This window comes from Gekko japonicus, unplaced genomic scaffold, assembly GCF_001447785.1.
Source record: "Gekko japonicus isolate JY-2015 unplaced genomic scaffold, Gekko_japonicus_V1.1 scaffold167, whole genome shotgun sequence".
NCBI lineage: Eukaryota > Metazoa > Chordata > Lepidosauria > Squamata > Gekkonidae > Gekko > Gekko japonicus.
The window spans coordinates 247,406-262,548 of record NW_015164670.1 but is presented as its reverse complement, the minus strand read 5'-3'; positions in this window follow the sequence as shown (position 1 = coordinate 262,548).

Here is a 15,143-nt window from a genome sequence, read left to right as displayed (position 1 = left end):
AGATAAGTCGGCATTTGCCGCGAACGCTGGGACCTGCGGAGCGGTGCAGGCTCCACGGGCAGACAAGGTTGTGGGTCAGAGTGGGGTTCACTACAGCCTGGATCAGGCACAGACTCGACTGGGATTTCAGCCCCGCACACAGGGTTCTGCCCTGACTCGGGGACAGTACCGGGCCTTTCGGTACTCACCGCCTGCTCTGGGGGTGTCCACTCGACATCAGGGGATTCAGCCGTCGGAGAGTCAGCGCTGTCCCTAGCCCAACGTCTCCTTAACTGATCTATGTGGCGCCGCCATATTCGACCGTCAGCTAACTGCACCACATACATTCGAGTACCCACAGAGTCGGATATAACCCCAGGAAGCCATAAGTGCCCGTTTGCATAATTTCGTGCGAAAACCTTGTCCCCTTTTTCAAACATGCGCACCTTCGGTTGCGCCGTGGTACGCTCGGATTGCTCTTCAGTGAGGTCTGGGTGCATTCGGTTCAAACGGGTCGTGAGTCTCCGCCCCATTAACAATTCGGCCGGACTACGGCCTGTAGCACTACAGGGGGTGGTGTGCTGCAGCAAAAGAAAGGAGCCCAGCCTCTGGCTCCAGTCCCCTTCGTCCATTTTACCCAGGGCCTCTTTGGCCGTCCTGACCATCCGTTCGGCTTGGCCATTAGATGCCGGATGGAAAGGGGCCGAAGTCATTTGGCGTATGCCATTACTCGTGAGGAAGAGCCTAAATTCCTCAGACACAAATTGAGGCCCGTTGTCACTGACGATGACGTCAGGCAACCCGTGGGTGGCAAAAAGTCGGCGGAGCGCATGGATCACAGCAAGTGATGTGGTCGATTTCATATGCACGACCTCCAGCCATTTGGACATAGCGTCCACCACAATTAGGAACATTTGCCCTTGGAGAGGGCCAGCAAAATCTATATGCAATCTGGCCCAGGGTTTACCAGATGACTCCCAGCCTTGGGGTGTAGCTTGTGGGGGATCGGGTCTGACTTGCTGGCATTTGGGACACCCTCGTACCCATTCTTCGATCTCTTTGTCCAGCCCCGGCCACCAGACATACCCTCTGGCCAACGCTTTGGTGTGTACCATACCGGGGTGACCCTCGTGCAGCGACTCTAACACTCTCGTCCTGAGTTTGTCAGGAACCACCACCCTGTTCCCCCATAATACACAGCCCTTAGAAATGGATAGTTCATTTTGACGGCTTTTGTAAGGGCCGAACTCCGGTTCAACGCTTCCAACCGGCCACCCCCTCCAAACCCAGTTTAATACTCGGGACAGCACGCTATCCTTGGCCGTGTGTGCTGCAATGTCCCTGGATGATACCGGGGGTCGAGGAAGCTCCTCAATTGCCAAGACCTCACAGGCGGGGGCAGGGTCTGCGCCAATGTCCGGCACCGGGCACCGGCTGAGGGCATCCGCATGCCCAATCGCTTTCCCAGGCCGGTGCTCTAAGTCAAAATCATAAGCCTGCAAAAATATCGCCCATCTAAGCATGCGTGGGGACATGATGTTTGGCAATTGCTTATCGGGCGCAAAAATCCCCAGTAGCGGCTTGTGGTCAGTGACCAGCAAAAATCGTCTGCCAAAAATAAAATCATGGAACTTTTTGACAGCCGCTACCAACGCCAGACCCTCCTTGTCTATCTGGGCATAGTTCCGCTCTGCCGCAGATAGTGATCTAGAATAAAAAGCGATAGGCGCTTCGCTCCCATCAGGCATCAGATGGCTTAAAACTGCGCCTACTCCAAAAGGTGAAGCGTCAGCAGCTAACACCAGGAGCTTGTGTTCATCATAATGCGTGAGTACGGCATTAGATGTCAGCAGCTCCTTGACTCCCACAAAAGCCTTTTCCTCGGCCTGCCCCCACTTCCATTTTGCCTCCTTGTGCAAAAGCGCGTGCAAAGGGGCCGCCACTGATGCCTTATGCGGTAAAAACGCATGATAAAAATTCAGGAGTCCTAAAAAGGATTGGAGCTCCTTCTTACTCACCGGCCTGGGGGCGTTTTGGATTGCAGATACCTTCTCATCCGTGGGGTGGACTCCCTCTGCGTCAATGCGAAACCCCAGGAAGTCCACACTTTCCACCCCGAGCGTGCATTTTGAGCGCTTAACTCTGAGACCGGCATTTTGAAAACGCCTGAGGACCTCTTTAACCCGGTCCAGTAGTTCCTGTTCAGACCCGCCCGCAATCAGCACGTCGTCAAAATAGGGCACTGTGCCAGGTACCCCCCTTAGTAGACGTTCCATGAGGCCCTGAAAAATCCCAGGTGCTACGTTGACCCCGAATTGCAGCCTGTTCACTTTAAAAGCCCCTTGGTGGGTTACAATTGTTTGGGCCTCGGCAGCCTCCGGGGTGACAGGCAACTGCTGGTATGCCTGGGCCAGGTCAAATTTGGCGAAAATCTTGCCACCCCCCAGGGAAGCCAAAATGTGGCTTATTACCGGGACCGGGTACGAATGTTGCTGCAGCGCCTTGTTAATCGTACATTTGTAATCGGCGCATAGTCGTATGGACCCATCTGATTTGACAGGGGTTACGATCGGGGTCTCCCATTTGCTGTATGGTACTGGCTCTAAAACCCCTTGCTCAACTAGTTTGTCAATCTCTTTTTCCACCTTATGTTTGAGAGACACAGGTACTTTCCGATACTTCAACCTAATAGGTTTGACTGACGGATCTAAGTCAAACGCAACCGGGGGGCCCTTGTACCTCCCCAACCCTTCGGCAAATACATCAGGGAACAGGTCGTACAGCATGCCCCATTTATTTTCAGACATCCTGTTAATCCCAGAAATACCAATGCCCAATGGCTCAAACCAATCTAACCCTAGCAGGTTAACCCGGTCTCCCTCTGCAATCAGGAATGACAGTTTAACACATTTCCCCTTATACTCAACAGTAACAGAGTCCCGTCCGGCCAAGGGAATTCGGTTGCCCTGGAAGTCGGACACTCTGGTTCCCGCAGGCTGGAGCCGCCGCCGGCTTCGGTTCGGGAACAACTGGCGCCAGGACGCGGCAGAAATCACCGTCACGGACGATCCTGAGTCCACCTCCATTGTACAGGGTCGGCCGTCGAGGAGTGGAGTCACGGTGATCTTGCCCTGGCTGCTGGTGCGATTTACGGCCGATGCGCTCGACAAGGTCGCCGTCAACTGGCAGCTTGCTTCCGATGCTGAGGAACGGGTCTTGCCTTGGGTGCTGACTGGAGTGCCCCTCTGCGCTGACCGGTTGTTAGTTGAGGGATCCTTCTTTGCTGATCTGCAGACTCTGGCCAGATGACCACGCCGCCCACACGCTCTGCAGTCGACATCACGAGCCCAACAGGAGTCGCGCTGGTGTTTCCCGCCACAACCGGAGCAAGGCTTGACGTTGGTAGTCTTCGCTGGGGTCCGCTTGCCTCGAACCGCGTTGACGTCATCATCCGCGTCTTCGCCCTCGCTGTCTCGTTGAGCGTGTATACTGGGCTCTGCCACCCGCTGGCGGACCTCCTTCGTGGACTTCTCCGCTGCTTCCGCGGCCATGGCCTCTTCGTAGGCCACTGCCCAGGTCAGGGTGGTGCGGGCGAACAGCCTCTGTTGCAGCCTTTCATCTTTGAGACCGCAGACGAGACGGTCTCTGAGGGCTTCCTCCACGTTGTGGAAATTACATGGCCGTGCGGCTTTGCGAAGGGCCGCCACGAAATCTGCGATGGTCTCGCCTCCGGCCTGGTTCCGCTTGTAAAAAGCGTGCCGGCAGGCGATCTCCGACGGTTGTGGAGAATAGTGAGCCTTAAGCTTCTCCGTGATGTCAGCGTAGGTGACAGTCTTTATATTAGTTGGGGCCACCAACGACCTGGCTATGTCGAAGGTCCCCTTCCCGCAGGAACTCAGGAGGCACGCCCGTTTCTTGGCCTCGTCTGTAATGTCGTGTGTCTCCAGATGGAACTCGAACCTGGATAGGTAGGAGTCCCAGTCTTCTGAGGAGGGTTCGAAGCACTCGAACTTCTGGCTTCCAGCCATCGTGGGAGACTTGGGCACCGGAGCTGGTGGCGCCTCCGCCGGATCGGCTGCTGTGCTCTGCTCGCTTTCTTCCGAGTCCGAAGTGTGGATGTCCGCAGGGCTGCCTACCTGCTCTAACATCCCACCTTCGTCGCCAATTGTTAGATCGCGCTAACAAAGGACTCTTAGAGTGATTCAGCAAGTGATTCAGCTTTATTGGAAGTAACGAACAAGCACTCAACTCAGTAAGAAACCAGAACAGAAAACAGTGGGAGCTTATGCTCCTTTTAAACATAACCGGGCTAATGTAGCCACGCCTATTTACATTTAACAACCAATGAGATTGCTTAGTTAAGGACCAATGGGAGTCTTTCCCTCCTAGGGAATGGTATCGTTCTGATTGGTCGCTGCTACGAAGCGACCAATAGGAAGTTCGCTCAGAGGAGCCCTGGTATGGCTTGAAGCTTAACATGGGAGTCCTATGAGGTGATTCATGTGAACGTTTCAATACATTACAGTCACCAACTCACAGAGAGCTTCCCTGGCATGGTGGAGAACCTGGGTCTATCAAATCTTAATTTGATGTTCTAACCTAGGGATGCCAACTCCAGGCTGGGAAATTACTGGAGATTTGAAAGTGGACCCTAGGGAGGGCAGGGTTTGGGGAGGGGAGGGGAGGGACCTCAGTAAGTTATAATGCCATATTATATTCCCTCCAAAACATCCATTTGCTTCAGGGAAACTGACCTCTGTAGCCTGGGGATCAGTTGGAATTCTGGGGATTGTCAAGCTTACAAACCACTACACCTCACTTGCTCTTAGTGAGCTATAGTTTCCAGAAATGCCCTAAGCAACCATCTGGCAACCTGTAAGCTGCGCATCTTAGAATCCCAGGCTTCTTTCCTTGCATAAATCACGCTACTGATTCCATCATCTCTGTGCTCTCTCCCACACCCTCCTCTAGTTGCCTCGCACCTGTGGTGGCCTTCGCAACTGGGGATTCTTTGCAAAGGTTGATGAGTAACTACAGCAGATAACTCTCAGCAAACAGTCCTTCCTCCAGAGCTCTTATCATCCCAGGCAACTGGCGGGGGAGGGGGGGTAGAGAAACCCTGCGCTGCGTAAGGAGACCTTGAGCTTCTTTGCAGGGAGCCAAACAGAAAGCTCCCTCCCTGCAGCTGGCAGTGGGGGGAGCCCGCCTCCCTCCCCTCCCTCCTGCGGAGCAGTTTGACCTAGATCAGAGTAACAAGATGGATGGGCCTGAAGCCTGAACCAGGGGTGGTGAACGCATTTTGTCATTGCAACTCATGCACTGAACAATGCACTTCAGCAACTGTTTGCAAGTGGATTTTGTCATTTCACACAGTAAAATTCAAAATTTCAAAGTGCATTGAAAGTGCATTATTCAGCATGTGTAAAAGCGTAGTTGCCCTTACTTCTTCCAGCAACAGCCCCAGTTCTGGTTGTGACAGGGTTGCCAGACTCCAAGTGGGGCCTGGGGATCTCCTGCTTTTACAACTGATCTCCAGCTGACAGAGATCAGCTCCCCTTGAGAAAATGGCTGCTTTGCAGGGTGGACTCTACCAAAGTTCCCTCTAAGCTGTGGAGTCTTGTGAGCAAAAATTCTACTTTGTGAGCTACTAGCATTAAAGTTGTGAGCAAGCAATTTGGCTACTACATTAAATTAGTTTGCTCTGGAGCCATCCTTCCTGAGCGAAGACCAAAATGTCTGAGCCAGAGGCTAAAAGACTGTGAGCTAGCTCACACTAACTCAGCTTAGAGGGAACACTGGACTCTACGGCATTGCACTATGCTGAGGCCCCTCCCCTCCCCAAACCCCTCCCTTTCCTGGCTCCACCCCCAAAGTCTCCAGGTATTTTACAACCCAGACCTGCCAAGGTGGCATATCATATTCCCTCCTTCATTTCATCTTCACAACAACCCTCCTCAGTAGGGTTACTGACCTACAAGTGGGGGCGGGTTTTTTTCCAGAATTATGGCTGATCTCAAGACTACAGAGATCAGCTCTCCTGGAGCAAATAGCAACTTTGGGGGGGACTCTTTTGGCATCACATCCTCACCGAGCTCCTCCCCCTTCCCAGACTCTGCACTCACTAGGCTCTGCCCCCAAATCTCCAGGAATTTCCCAACCCAGAGTTGGCAACCTTACGCAGTGATCTTTATGACTGATAAGGCTTGCCAAGCCCCGCCCCCAATCCGCCAGCAGGGATAGGGCCGCTGGGGGGAACCCCCCCCCCGAAACGGCCGGATCAGGCCCATGCCTCCAGCATGATGAAGCCACCTGGAAGTGACGTCATCACACCGGGGGCATCACCGGGCAACGCTCTAGCAGTTGCCCCAAAAACTCTATGGTGGCCCCAAAAACTTCTGGGTGGCGTCACAGCGGCGCGTGCGCTATGCTCGCGCACAAATGTCCCGGGAGGGGACAAAGAGTCCCCCGCCACTAATGGTAAGAGACTTGGCAAACCTAATGACTGAATGGAGGTGCTAGGGTTGCCAGGCTCCAGGTGGGGCCTGGGAATCCCCCGGAATTACAGCTCATCTCCAGACTACAGAGATCAGTTCCCCTGGAGAAAATGGATGCTTTGGAAGGTGGACTCTATGGCATTGTACCCCACTGAGGTCCCTGTCCTCTCCCCAAACCTCACCCTCCTCAGACTGCCCAGGAATTTCCACACCTAGACCTGGCAGTCCTCTTGGACCCAGATCTCCTGATACTATGCACCACTGCACCACACTGGTAGATAGTTGCTGCAGCGTATTGGACATGTCTGAAAGGGAGGCCATTTCCCTGTTTCCATTCCCTGTCCCTGTCCCCCTCTGCCCCTGCAGGAAGGGCCTTTGAGGGCAAGGGATGTCAAGCCTTTGCCCACTTGCTCCTTTTCTACTCATGACCTGGTTTTTAAAGCCAAATCTAGGCGCTGAAACTTTGTCCGTAACCAGGGCGCTTTTTTGTAGAAAAAGCCCAGCACAAACTCATTAGCATAACAGGCCACACCCAACAGCAGAAACTCATTAGCATAGTATGACACACCCCTGACAGCACAGCTCATCAGCCTATTAGGCCACACACCTTGCCCTCCCTTGTCTTGCCTGAGCGCCCCGCGGCTGTAGGGAGCCCGGGCAAGCCGACCCTTGGACAGGCCAGGGAAGGCATGGGGAGGCATTTAAATGCCTCCCCAATCCTTCCAGGGCCCCCCCTGGCCTGCCCACCTCGGAGTCGCAGGGTGTGTGTGTGTCGCTCTCCAGGCCTTCCCTCTGTAGCCTCCCACGCAGAGGTTTTGGCTGTAGTGGGCATGGCCAACTCTGAAGCCAGCCGGAGCTCTGTTCCTGGCCATTCCTGCCCCAAAATAGCCCTGTCCGTAACCATACAAAAACCAGGCAGCTCAAAACTGTTCCACCTCTCTTTGAATCCCAGCTTGCAAATGATCGTCTTTAACTGTGCATTGAACCATCCGCTGATCGAGAACCTCACACTCCTCTTGTGCTAGGATTATCGGAGCACGCCAAAGGCAGACTCACGTGACAACCCCCCCCCCCACAGCATGCAAGTCACCAAGCAGTCTGAGCCTTCCAGCACGTACCTGCTCTGTCAGCAGCAACCTTTTTAACAGGTGCAAACAATACCTGTTAACAGGTGGTGATGGAGACTTGGCTGCCTTCAATGAACTCGTCACCACTGAAGTGGAGATTTAACAGTCTTATCTCAATATATTCAAACAGGACTCATGTGATGACACCCATCCAGGGCATCAGAGGTACCCTGCAGGATCAGACCAGTGGTTTTTCTAATCCAGCATCACAGTGGCCAACCAGTTGCCCTGCAGGGCCAACAAACAGGGCACAGAAGCCAGGGCCTCCCTGTTATGTCACCTCTTACTATTAAGAGTTTAACTGCCTCTGGACATGGAGGTTCCCTTGCATCCTCTCTTCCCAAGCCCTGTTCTGGAACCATCAATAAGTGGTGACCCACCATTCACCTTTGGAACTGCTGTTTTGTTTTGCCACCTAGCCACAGCTGACTTACGGTGACCCTGTGAGGTTTTCAAAGCAAGAGACTAACAGAGGTCGGTTCGCCATTGCCTGCCTCTGTGTGGTGACCCTGGTATTCCTTGGTGGTCTCCCATCCAAATACTAACTAGGGCCGACTCTGCTTAGCTTCTGAGATCTGAAAAGATCAGGCTAGCCTGGACTATCCAAATCACCTTTGGAATGCCCTCCTCACAGTTTCAAGCTTCCTGCAGATTCGGAGGAGAATCCAAAACCAAAATCCATTGAATACCTTCTGTTAAGGCCAACCCAAATTACACTGTTTACAAGCTTTGAAGTTCTCCAGAACTCTTCATCAGGCTGAATATTTTTTGAAAGCGGGGTGAGAAAAGCACATCTTTCAGGCCATGGTATTAAGGGTTGTTTGTCTGCGTCTGCATGGGATGCTTAGCTGAGCTTAGCAGGCAGAAAGTGTGACAATCTGGCACTGGACTGCTGCACCCCTGACATGCTGGGAGGAAGAAGCAGAAATCGAAGTAATCTAGTTGAAAGCATTACTACTAATACTGGTCAAAGGGTCTCTCAGGTGCTAAATGAAACAAGCTAGCCAGAGGAAGGCTCCAAAGGCTGGAAGGAGGCTTCAAACTCTGTTGAGCAGAGCAGTAGGAGACAGGCAGATGTTCCCCTGATGTGGGCTTGCAGCAGGGACCAATTGGCAACAGCCAGTGCCACAAAAAGCAGTATGAAATGCCATTGCACACCGGTCTTATCTCTGGCAAAACAGCTAAGCTTTCTGTTGCAATCCTGAACACCCGCCTCTGCTCTCTGCTGATAAAACTTGTTATTGCAAAAGGCACTCCCAAAGTTGAGGGTGAGCCGTTCTTGCCAGCAGTGGAGAACCCTTGGGCTCTCAAAGCGCCTCTGTCAATTGCTGAGTCTCTCCAGCCAATGCAAGCATCTGTTCTCAACAACAGCCTGCTGGGAAAGAAAGGGTGCCCCCCCCCCCAGCAAAATGGAAGTTTTCATGCTGCAGTTAGGGTTCCCATCCTCAACTGATCTCCAGATTACACAGATCAGCTCCCCTGGAGGGAATGGCAGCTTCAGAGGGTGAACTTGGGTGGTCAGGGTTCTCCAATGTGGTGTCCATGTGGGTCAGAAAAGCAGGCAGGGCCATTGTGAAGGCAGGGCCAATGAACTGCTGCCTTCATGCAACTAAAGGAACCTTTTCACCTGAATCGTCTCTCATGCTCATTTGAGAAGGATTTGGGATCTGTACACAGGACCTGTGGATCAGCTGTGAGGCAGTGTGGGCCAGGGAGCACCAGAAGGATCATTCAGCTCTCCCTGCTGTGGCAGCCATTTTGTAGTGGCCCTTGTCACCCAAAGGCACCTGCCAGCTCAAAAACTTGGGGACTCCTGCTTTCTGGCATCACATCCCCACTGAACACCCTTGCCCCCAATGGTGTACTCCCCTGGCACCACCTAGGGTTGCCAACCTCCAGGTGGTGGCTGGAGATTCCTGCTATTACAACTGATCTCCTGGCAACAGAGATTGGTTAACCTGGAGAAAATGGCTGCTTCAGAAAGTGGACTCTGTGGCATTATACTCCAATGAAGTCCCTCCCCCCTCTCCAAACCCCACCCTCCTCAGGCTCCACCCCCAAAATCTCCAGGTATTTTCCAATCCAGAGCTGGCAGACCTAGCAACACCCCCACGTCTTCAGGAATTTCCCAAGCCACAGTTGTCACCTTTAACCACAGTAGCCCCTCAGCCTATAAGCATGTGTCATTCGCAGGCACCTTAACTAACCTTCTGGTGTTCCTTCCCTCACTGAGTGTGGCCCAAGATAATGGCTCAGCAGCAGCATGATACATGCATGCAGTTCTAGCACTAAGCCTTGATTGTTACATTGCCATACAATAAAGGGTGTGTAGCACAATGGAGAGGAGCATGACTGGTCTACATGGAACTCAAGACAACTTCCCAAATTTGTTTCCTCCATCCTGAGCCAATATGCAGGAAACTGGACTGAAAATGACTGTCAACCCATGTCTTTACATCAGAGAAATCATCTGATACCACGGAAGCATTCTACAGGCTTCTGGAACCACCTTTTCTAGGGCTGCAGCCAACCCTGCCCATCTTAAAGCTGCACATTTAGGGCCTTTGGCTATCCAATTCCTTTCAGTTTTCAGAACGCATTTAAGGAAAACACGAGGGACAGCGTGGGGTCATGGTTAGGGTGTCGGGATAGGAGTCCCAGGTTCAAATTTCCACTTGCCATTTAACTTACTTAGCTGACTTTGTGTCTTTAATTCTCTCCCAGTCTAAAGTACCTCACAGGGTTGTTGGGAGGGTCGTCAGCCTCCGAGTGGGGCCTGGAGGGCTCCCAGAATCACAGCTGATCCCCAGGCTACTAATATCAGTTCCCTGGAGAAAACAGCTGCCTTTGAGAACTGACTCTGTGGCATTATAGCCTCTGAGGTCTGTCTCCAAACTCTACCCCCAAATCTCCAGGAATTTCCCATCCCAGAGTTGGCAGCCCTAGTTGTGAGGAAACCCCGTACGCAACTCCTTGGAGAAAGAAGCACATGGTAAAATACCCTGAATATATAAAAGAAATGAACGTGGAAACAAAGTGACAGGCAATGCTGGGCAGGTAGCTGAAGTATAAAGGGCGGCTTGTACATTGTTCTTTGGCTATATAACATCTTTCACTGTCATTGTACAGTCCAGGTTATCTAAATGATACTGTGCATATATCCTTGTTCTTCTATTGCACAGTCCACTTTGATTTCATTGTTTATTGCATGTATTATCCTGGAATTTCTTGAATTGTTATGATTCTGTAATCTGCTTCACTGAGAAAGGTGGACAAAATGTCACATAAATAATGTACAAAGTTTTAAAATTTTACTTCATTTATTTCCACGCAGGCAATAGAAGCATGCTATACTAAGTGCTTCAGAAAGTTATTTTGGGAAAATTATTAGGGACCGTGGTCTATACTACTGTTATAGCTTGCTGAAACTAGGATCCTGCTATGTAATTTTTGCATCACTTAATGTTTAATGCTTTGCTTCAGTTGTTTTTAGACTTCTGATTGGTTCTTCTACTCTAACTCCTATTGCATTGTTCACTGAATGTCCCATCTTGTCAGTTTCATTGACTCACTCTGTTACTTGCCTTGAGTCCAAGTGAGAAAGGTGAACTCTAAATAACTTAAATACATTTTTAAAAATTACACCCCCACCTTTCACCCCAACAGGAACTCAAAGTGGCTTCAAACGTCCAACCTCAAAAAAGGGGCCAATTTCCCAGCATACTGTGCCTAACTTTACTTTGAGTAGATCTTTCTTTTCTCCAGTATCCTGCAAACAACTGAAGGATCCACTCAGAGTAGGTGTGGACCACTTCTAAGTTTTGTCATCGATTTGGTTCCAGACCATGCCCAACAGCTTTGCTTGGTTGTCACTACTCCCCAAGCCTTCATACTTATGTATTTGCAGAGCCAGTTCCGGACAATTGTCTCATTACATTCTGTCCTGCCCAATTTCTAGTGGTGCTTTTGAAGGGCTCAAATTCTTTCTCAAACGCAGAGAAACTGATTTTTCTTCCCTTGGGTATCAACTCACTTGTTTCACATACAATGTCACTGTTTGCCTTGGCAGCCAAGAAAATATGGGCTAAAATCCTATCTGAGGGGTGAAACGCTTTAACCTGATAAGTGGTTTAAGTTCCTGTTTATTTTAATGATTTTTTTGTGTCTTATGTTCTTTGTGATTGATTGCAATGGCCTTGGGCATTATACAACAAATGCTGTCAAAACTGGATGAATCCGAATAGGGTTATGTAACCTGTAAGGAGGAATATTTATTTCCTGTAGTGAGATAATCACCCAAGTTCCTACCAAGTCCAAGCCTGATACTATTAGATCTTCATACAAATACAGGCTCTGGCTCATGACAACTTCTACCACAAATTTCAGCCTCCAAAGGTGCCAACAAGAAAAGTCAGTTTGGTGACAGTATCCAACAAAGTATCTAGGAGACCCAGGCTCAATTCCCCTCTCTGCCTTTGAAGCTCACTGGGTGGACCTTGGGCTAGTTAACTCTTCACCTAACCTTCAGAAGGGGGATGAAATGTTGCGGGAGAGGGAAGTCAGCAGGGGAGAGTTCAGGTCTGCCTCCGGGAGAGTGCAGTGATAGTTTGAGGTCTGCCTCAGCAGACATTTTGAAGGGTAGCTCTGCCTAGTAGCGTGGCAGAGCAGTTGAACTCTGCCTTTGAGAGAGAACAGAGTATGCAGTCATTCGGCTGCCTCTGGTGATGAGCAGACCTTGTACCATTTAGTCTGACCTTTGGGAAAGGCCGGGATGGTATGGTTGGAATCCTGTTTGAGTGAGAGGATCCAAACCACTGGGTAGTCAAGTAAACGCCTGTTCATGCCTGAAAGCATTAAAAAAATTCAAATCACACTGTGAAGCCACTAGCTTAAATTTATGTGCCTCAGCCAGCCTCTGATTATCTGGAGACCTGTGCTACTGATCTATTATTTGAAATCAACCTGTAAATAAGTAAAACTTTTTGTGTTATTTATATACAAATCCAGCCTCAGTGATCTCCATATTCTACTTGCTTACCACAAAACTTACCTCATGGCAGAGAACTCAAAGCCTATACACTTGCTGCCTTTAGAACACCTGGGAACTGAGAAGGCTTAATAAGTTTAAAACAAACCTAGTCCCCCCGAAATCATAGGAGGCTGTGTGGGTCCCCTTAGCTGCTGGAAAAGGCCTGTCACAGGTGCACTGGGCCCCATTGGGGAGAAAAGGTGGATTCAGATATCTGAATATTGTGGAGAAAAACTTGTTTGGTTGTAGTGGACTAACGCAGTTTATACCCTTGAATTAGCTTTCCACAGCAAGTTAAATATATATGAGTGGCAAGGTCCAGAGGCCAAGCGGGGACATGATGCTGACACGAGGCAGACTGGCTCAGACTGGTGAGCAGCCCTTTGCAAACACACGTGGATCGGAGGCTGCATTCTAGCAGGGTTGTTATGGGGACAAGACTATTTTGTAGTCTACCCAGAACCACTTGGATACAGGAAAGCAATGGAAAACACAATGTGGAGCTCAATGGACTCTGGTTTGTTAAAGCAAGTCAGTTTCCAGCTTTTAGATCTAGCTTTTCACCTAGAGATGCCAGCCTCCAGCTCATCTCCAGACTACCAAGATCAGTTTCCCTGGAAAGAATGGATGCTTTGGAGGGTGCACTCTATGGCATTATACCTCCCCCCACACACATTGAGGTCCCTGTCCTCCCCAGGCTTGACCCCCAAATCTCCAGGATTTTCCAATTTGGATATGGCAACCCTACCCCCATCCCCTGTTGGTGGCCAAGAGGGACCTGACAGCCCTAACCCCAGCCCAGCACCTACAGCCAACTTGGTGTAGGCATTAAAGTGTTAGGCTAGGATCTGGAAGCTCCAAGTTTTAATCTCCACTTTCCCACCGAAGCTTGCTGGGTGACCTTGGGACTAGTCACTCCAAGTCTGCGATCCCACAAACGAAATAATCCACTTTCAATGCACATTCAAATTGGATTTTGCCAGTTTACACATTATAATCCAGTTGGATTATTTAGTGTATGTTATCGCACCTCTAGTCTAAACTATCGCCCAGGGTTGCTGCTGTTGTGGGCATGGCAAGGGAGATGGGAGAAAAACTTAATTAAGCAAAAGCAAGGGAGTAAAAGAGCTAAATGAATTTTTAAAAAATTAACTGTAGGAAAAAAGCCATCTTTGGAAAAACAAGAGGCAATTTTATTTCTCAAAGCAGAATTGGTAGCAAAGTCACAACAATAGTACAGTCAAGAGTAAATACATAAAAAAACCCCATTATAACTTATACAGAGTGAAGGTGCATCTGAGACAATGGAGAGACAGTCTTTGACTGTCCCACTTGGGGTGGAGGGCAGCCAGATGGCAAAAAACATCTGATGGCAAGTGTGAAATGTAGCAGCCACACCAGACTAAAGCTACAGATGTTTTACAACACCCTGGCCTCCCCTTCTCCCCCATTTGTACTGGGCCATCCTTCCCCTCTCAAGGTCAACAGAGAAATGGGCTTGTCTCACACAAAAAAAGACCCATTAGAACTGAACATATGACAAACAACAACAAAAAAATGATTTGGATGCTAACAAAGCCATCCATACTGTGCAAAATGGGTAGAAAACATATTGGGGGGGGGGAATCAGGAATTGGCAGAGGGCTGGTAGTGAGGGTAGAAACAATAATTGAAACCAGCTTGAGGAGTTGAGGCCTGCTCAGCCCAGTCATAAGACAAGCCGGCCTTTGAATTTCACAGTGCGTTTATTGCCTGATTTGTATAATACTGCTGTGGGCTTAAAGAGAATTCATATTCTCCTTTTCAGAGGCCTGTGGGGGGGGGGGGTCATTCCGCAAAGCAGCCAAGCAATGGGCTATTCCACAGTAACACTAAGTTCAACTTGCATTCCCCTATGAAAGATGGGGGGGGGGGGGGGGGGGTGTGGGTGTGTGGGGGGGGGGGGGGGGGGGGGGGGGAGAGAACCTTAAGTTTTACAGGATGTGTCCTCGACGTTTGATAGCAAGAAAGGCATTAAGTCCAGCTTTGCAATGCAACGAGGTATATGTTATCTTAAGGCAGTGTCTTTAAACCTAGAACAGGATCCTGAGCCACGCAAGCAGAGTCGCGCTAGAGGCTTCCCTGCTTCTGCACATTTCCGGGTCTCCCCCCCTCCCCAAATTTGCTTCTGTGTGTCAGTAGACTCTCAAGGAACAATGTGGAGAGCAAATAAGGAATCTGAAGCTGGAGGGAGATCTCCTTCCTCTCCTCTGCAGATGGAGGAGGATCCAAGCCATAATAAACCAGACAACTAACATAACTTGATGTTCCTTCCATCCAAGGCTAACTGGTAACTAACTGCAGGTGGAGCACTCAGACGTCTTTAACCATCTTTCAAGGGCACCTGTCAAATCATGATTCCAGGACTTTTTTTTTTTTAAAGGAAGAAAACTAGTGAACACACCAAGAAAAATCTATGTCCAACTGAACTCCTGGAGTGAAATTCAGGGACTCTGCTCCAAATCCACCACAAGC